The sequence below is a fragment of the Anarhichas minor genome, unplaced genomic scaffold (assembly GCF_050575085.1).
Source record: "Anarhichas minor isolate MPS153535 unplaced genomic scaffold, ASM5057508v1 ptg000037l, whole genome shotgun sequence".
Classification (NCBI taxonomy): Eukaryota; Metazoa; Chordata; class Actinopteri; order Perciformes; family Anarhichadidae; genus Anarhichas; species Anarhichas minor.
This window is the reverse complement of record NW_027466483.1, coordinates 2,091,014-2,096,227: the sequence shown is the minus strand read 5'-3', so window position 1 is coordinate 2,096,227 and position 5,214 is coordinate 2,091,014. Positions and strand designations below refer to the sequence as shown.

At 42.4% G+C, this 5,214-nt stretch overlaps 1 pseudogene; it reads left to right on the top strand.

Annotated features, from left to right (window-relative positions):
• Positions 1 to 1,274: 1,274 nt before the first annotated feature.
• LOC142966334 (general transcription factor II-I repeat domain-containing protein 2-like) lies at positions 1,275 to 3,089 on the top strand (annotated as a pseudogene).
• Positions 3,090 to 5,214: the final 2,125 nt, after the last annotated feature.

The window sequence follows — 5,214 nt, the reverse complement described above, 5'->3', positions numbered from 1 at the left end:
CCATTTTCCTCCGCTTATCCGAGGTCGGGTCACGGTGGCTGCAGTCCAAGCAGGCTGACCCAGACTTCCCTCTCCCCGGCAACATGTTCCAGCACATTCTGGGGGATCCCGAGGCGTTCCCAGGCCAGCTGGGAGATATAATCCCTCCAGCATGTTCTGGGTCTTCCCCGGGGTCTCTTCCCAGTTGAACGTGCCTGGAAAACCTCCAGTGGGAGGCGTCCAGGAGGCATCCTAATTAGATGCCCGAAACTCATCTGAAGCAATAACTAGAACCTCCGTCTTGGTGTCATTAAGTCGTAAGCAGTTTTCTGCCATCCAGTGTCCAATAGCATTTACACAGTCCCGCAGCCTAGTTATTGCGAAAGCCTCACTGGGTTTGTATGACAGATGGAGTTGGATATCATCTGCATATAAATGATAGGCAACATTATAACTTTTTATAAATCGGTCCCAAAGGTAACAAATATAGGGAAAATAACAGAGGCCCCAGAACCGAGCCTTGCAGTACGCCACAAGACAATGGAGAGGTGACAGACACAAAATCGCCCACAGAGACATTAAAAGTTCTGTCAGCGAGGTAAAATGTAAACCAGTCCAACACTATGCCAGATATGCCAACCCAATCGCGTAATAATAATAATAATACATCGATTTTCTATAGCGCTTTTCAAGATACCCAAAGACGCTTTACAGGGCAAAGACAAACAAAACAAACAAACAGAACACTTTGGTAAAAAAAAGAATAACTGGAGAAGCTGTGCGGAATGGGAAGGTAGGGTGCTGTGTGATGTGTTCATAGTGCGCTTGGCTGACCAGAGGGAGGGGATGGAAAGAGTGGAGCGATCAGGCCAGGAGCCCACGTAGCCTCTTAATCAGGATGTTATGGTCTACAGCACGTGTCAAACTCAAGGCGTCATTTTATGAGGCCCGCGAAGGCATATTTCCATCAGCAAATTTTTTTTAAATATATATATATATATATTAAAAAAAAATTTCAAAGGTCATAATTATGATATATATTTTTATTATCAAGTCTAACTTCTCATTTGTTTTATTTCTTCTGAAATGGGCTTCCATATTAAAGGCATATGATTGTCTTAAAATTAAACTCTGCTTCATAGTGTACACTACAGTGACCATAAACTACATCTCCCACAATGCATGTTGAGTTTGTGACCCGCGATATGACGGACTCTGGCCCCTAGTTGCGTTAATGTTAACTAAATCGGTTTTCCAACAAATTGAGTTGAAAATGTTCGAAAAATAATCCCAACATGTCTAAGAAGAGGAAAATTGATACAGAGGGAAGGACATTTAATGAAAGATGGGAAAGCGAATATATGTTTGTTCTTCAAGGAGAGAAACCGGTCTGTCTTCTGTGCTATGAGGCAGTGTCGGTGATGAAAGAATACAATTTACGTCGGCATTTTGATACCAAACACGGAGCCAAGTATGCTAAATTTAGCCTCCAAGAAAAACATCAACTTGTCCAAAAATTAAAAGGCAGACTCCAATCGCAGCAGAACATATTCACAAAAGCTACAGCCAAAAATGATGCCGCTCTGAAAGCTAGCTTTATTGTGGCTGAAGAAATCGCCCGAGCTTCCAAGTCCTTTTCAGAGGGTGCATTTTTGAAGGAGTGTATGCTCAAGGTTTGTGAGCAGGTGTGCCCCGACCAGGTACAGGCTTTTAAAAATGTCAGTTTGTCAAGGAACACCATCGCAGACCGAGTTAAGGAACTAGCAGCAATCTGACAACACAGCTAGCCGAAGAGTCGAGCAGTTACGTGGCTTTTTCATTAGCTGTTGATGAAAGCACAGACAACACGGACACAGCGCAACTGTTAATTTTTGTAAGAGGCGTGAAGGCAGACTTGACTGTCAGTGAGGAGCTCTTGGATGTAGTTGCCCTGCATGGAACGACGACAGGGAGGGACATTTTTGATGCAGTGGAGAGGTCCGTAAGTAAAACTAAATTACCCTGGGAAAAGTTGGTGGGGCTAACTACCAATGGTGCGCCTGCAATGTGTGGTCAAAAAACAGGCTTGGTTGGACTAGTGAAGGAGAAAATGCAAAAAAGTAACTGCCACACACCTCTGATAACTTATCATTATCCACCAAGAAGCTCTGTGTGGAAAGGTTCTGGAACTGGATAATATAATGACCATGGTCATGAAAACAGTGAACTTCATTCGGGCGCGTGGCCTGAATCACCGCCAGTTCCAGCTGTTTTTGAAGGAGTTGGGCTCGGAGCATGGAGATGTGCCGTACCATAAAGAAGTAAGGTGGCTGAGTAGGAACGCAGTCCTCAAACGATTTTTTGAGCTTAGGGAAGAAATTGCTGTTTTCATGCAAAGTAAAGGAAAACCCCTGCCTGAACTGTCAGATCCAAACTGGCTGTGTGATTTTGCCATATTGTGTGACATAACGGAGCATCTTGCCCAACTGAATCAGAGGCTGCCGGGACGCAAACAAGTCATCACAAAGATGTCCGACATGATCACAGCTTTCCAGCGTAAACTGCAACTATGGAAGTCTCAACTGGAACAGGACAATCTTGCACACTTTCCTGTCTGCCAGGAAATCTCAGTCTCAGTTCCTGGTGCTTTTTCATGTGCTCGATTGGCTACCAAAGTGAACCGGTTAATGACTGAATTTGATCGGCGCTTCTCTGACTTCAGAACACAGCGCATTGACTTTGCCATCTTTGCCAATCCTTTTCACCGCCAACGTCGACAGTGCGCCCCATCTCCTTCCGATGGAGTTAATAGAGCTTCAAAGCGATAGTGACCTGAGAGCAAAGTTCCAGGATGCTGCAATCGAGGATTTTTACCGTCTCCTGCCTCCTGCTTTGATGCCACAGCTCCGACTTCAAGCTGCCCATGTTCTGTCCATGTTTGGGAGCACCTATCTGTGCGAACAGATGTTTTCAATAATGAATCTAAACAAGACAAAGCACAGATCACGCATCACCGACGACAACCTCCAGCTGTTTTACGGATTGCTACAGCACAAGACCTAAAGCCAGACATTGACGGACTGACCACGGGAAAACGGTGTCAGACATCCGGCCAGAAAACAAATGGGTAAGCATTTTTAAAAATCTGAATTGTATTAAAAATATAATAAAATGTATTTCAACCAAGAATAAGTACAGTGTAATACGTTTGAAATTGAATGGCTGTGTTTTGTTTGTTGTTATTTTCAGATCATGATCAATAGATGAGGATGGTGTGTGATATGGCGTCCTAGGGTGAGGAAGTATTTACTTGGTGTGTTCAAGGCCATGCAGCATCACCTCATCAACCTCACCCAGAACTTGATCAATATAATTGTGAACTGAGACATATCTTATTGTTATTTTGAGTTATTAAATATACTACTTTGTATGTATACCAATGTATGCAGTGTGTTTAGGTGTATGTGTTCATACAGCCAAATGTTTACTGTTATCAAAACCATCTCTCATTTGTTGGTTGTATGCCCTCTACAAGGCTGTCTGTATAAGTTAGATGCCACATCTGTCACACATGTTCTTAGCAGCTCACAATCATTTGTTGTACCATAGTTATGTCCCTCTCAACTGTGACAAAAATGCTTTGAACAGAGTTAATAACTAAAATAACTGACTTGTGTTTGATGATATTTGTTTTTTATATTTTCTTTAAAAGTTTGATCTTTGATTTACGTTATAATAACAGAGAAATGTGCATATCATTTTACATTTATATAAATGCATTTACAATATGTTTACAGTTGAATAAACAATAATCAAATGCAGAGAGAGTTGTTTCAGAATATGTTCGGGAGTAGTTACAGTTATACAGTCTTACAGCTACATCCGGCCCTTTGAGGGCAACCATAATGCTGATGTGGCCCGGGGTGAAAATGAGTTTGACACCCCTGGTCTACAGTGTCAAATGCAGAACTGAGGTCCAGAAGTACAAACACAGAGCAGTCACATGCATCAGAAGACATGAGAATGTCATTTGAAACCCTCAGGAGAGCGGTTTTAGTAGAATGTTTTTTACGGAACCCAGACTGGAATTTGTCATACATGTTGTGCCTCTCCAGTGCAGCAGTAAGTTGGTTGGCCACCACTTTCTCTAAGATTTTGGACAGGAAAGGCAGTTTTGATATGGGCCTATAGTTCATGGGCAATGCTGGATCTAAGTTGGGTTTCTTTAATATAGGCTGGATAGTGACATGTTTAAAATAGGATGGGACAATTCCTGTAGACAATGAGGAATTAACAATAGATGTTACAGTAGGGCCAATAATTGGCAGAACTTTCTGAAATAGAGAGGATGGTATAATATCCAGGGGGTAAGATGATGGTTTTGTTAATTAAGTCCATCAGGTCTTGAAGGCTGATAGGCTGGAAAGTGTCCAGAACAGTGGGAGATTGAGAAGAGCTACAGGTAGATGAACAAATCCCAGGCTGAGTTACCAGACCTAATAGTTATTACCGTTACAATCGTCAACAGAACAGGTAATTCTGATTTAATGAGCCATTCGCAGTTTCACTGTACCGGCCGTGTGTACTTAGACTTGCATGGCTTAATCTTTGAGACAAGCATATGTTACTGGCAGGATCAACCAGGTAGAGACAGACGGTGAAACAATTCTATTAATTAATTGTGTCAAACAAAATCTTGGGATTTCTCTTTGAAGAGGAAATTAATTTGGCAAAATAAGCAGTTCTAGCTTCCTTTACTCCAGCATTAAAATAAACTCTGAGGTCTTTGAGATATGTGCGATGCACTTCGAGCCTAGTGGCTTTCCATAGCCATTCTGTCCTGCGACACTTCCGTCTCAGGCTGCAGACAGCGTCTGTCGTCCACGGAGACGTGTTGTAGGCAGCCCTGGTCCTTTCCTTCAGAGGTGCCACTTTATCCAGCAATGAGGTGCAATGTTCATTAAAGGACTGTATTAAAAATTCGACATCATTGTGAGTTGTGTTAATATCACAGCAAAAGTGCATTGAGAACTGATCAGCTGTACTCTGAGTAATAATGCGGGAGTGGAATATTCGTTTCAGACACAAGGGGTCAGCATTTACAGAAAGATCAAAGAAAATACATTTATAGTCACTGATCAGTAGGTCCTCACAACGGGTATTATCAATATCAAGACCCAGAGAGAACACAAGGTCCAAGGTGTGACCACCGCTGTGAGTGGCGCCAGAGACATGTTGCATGAAATTAAAAGATTC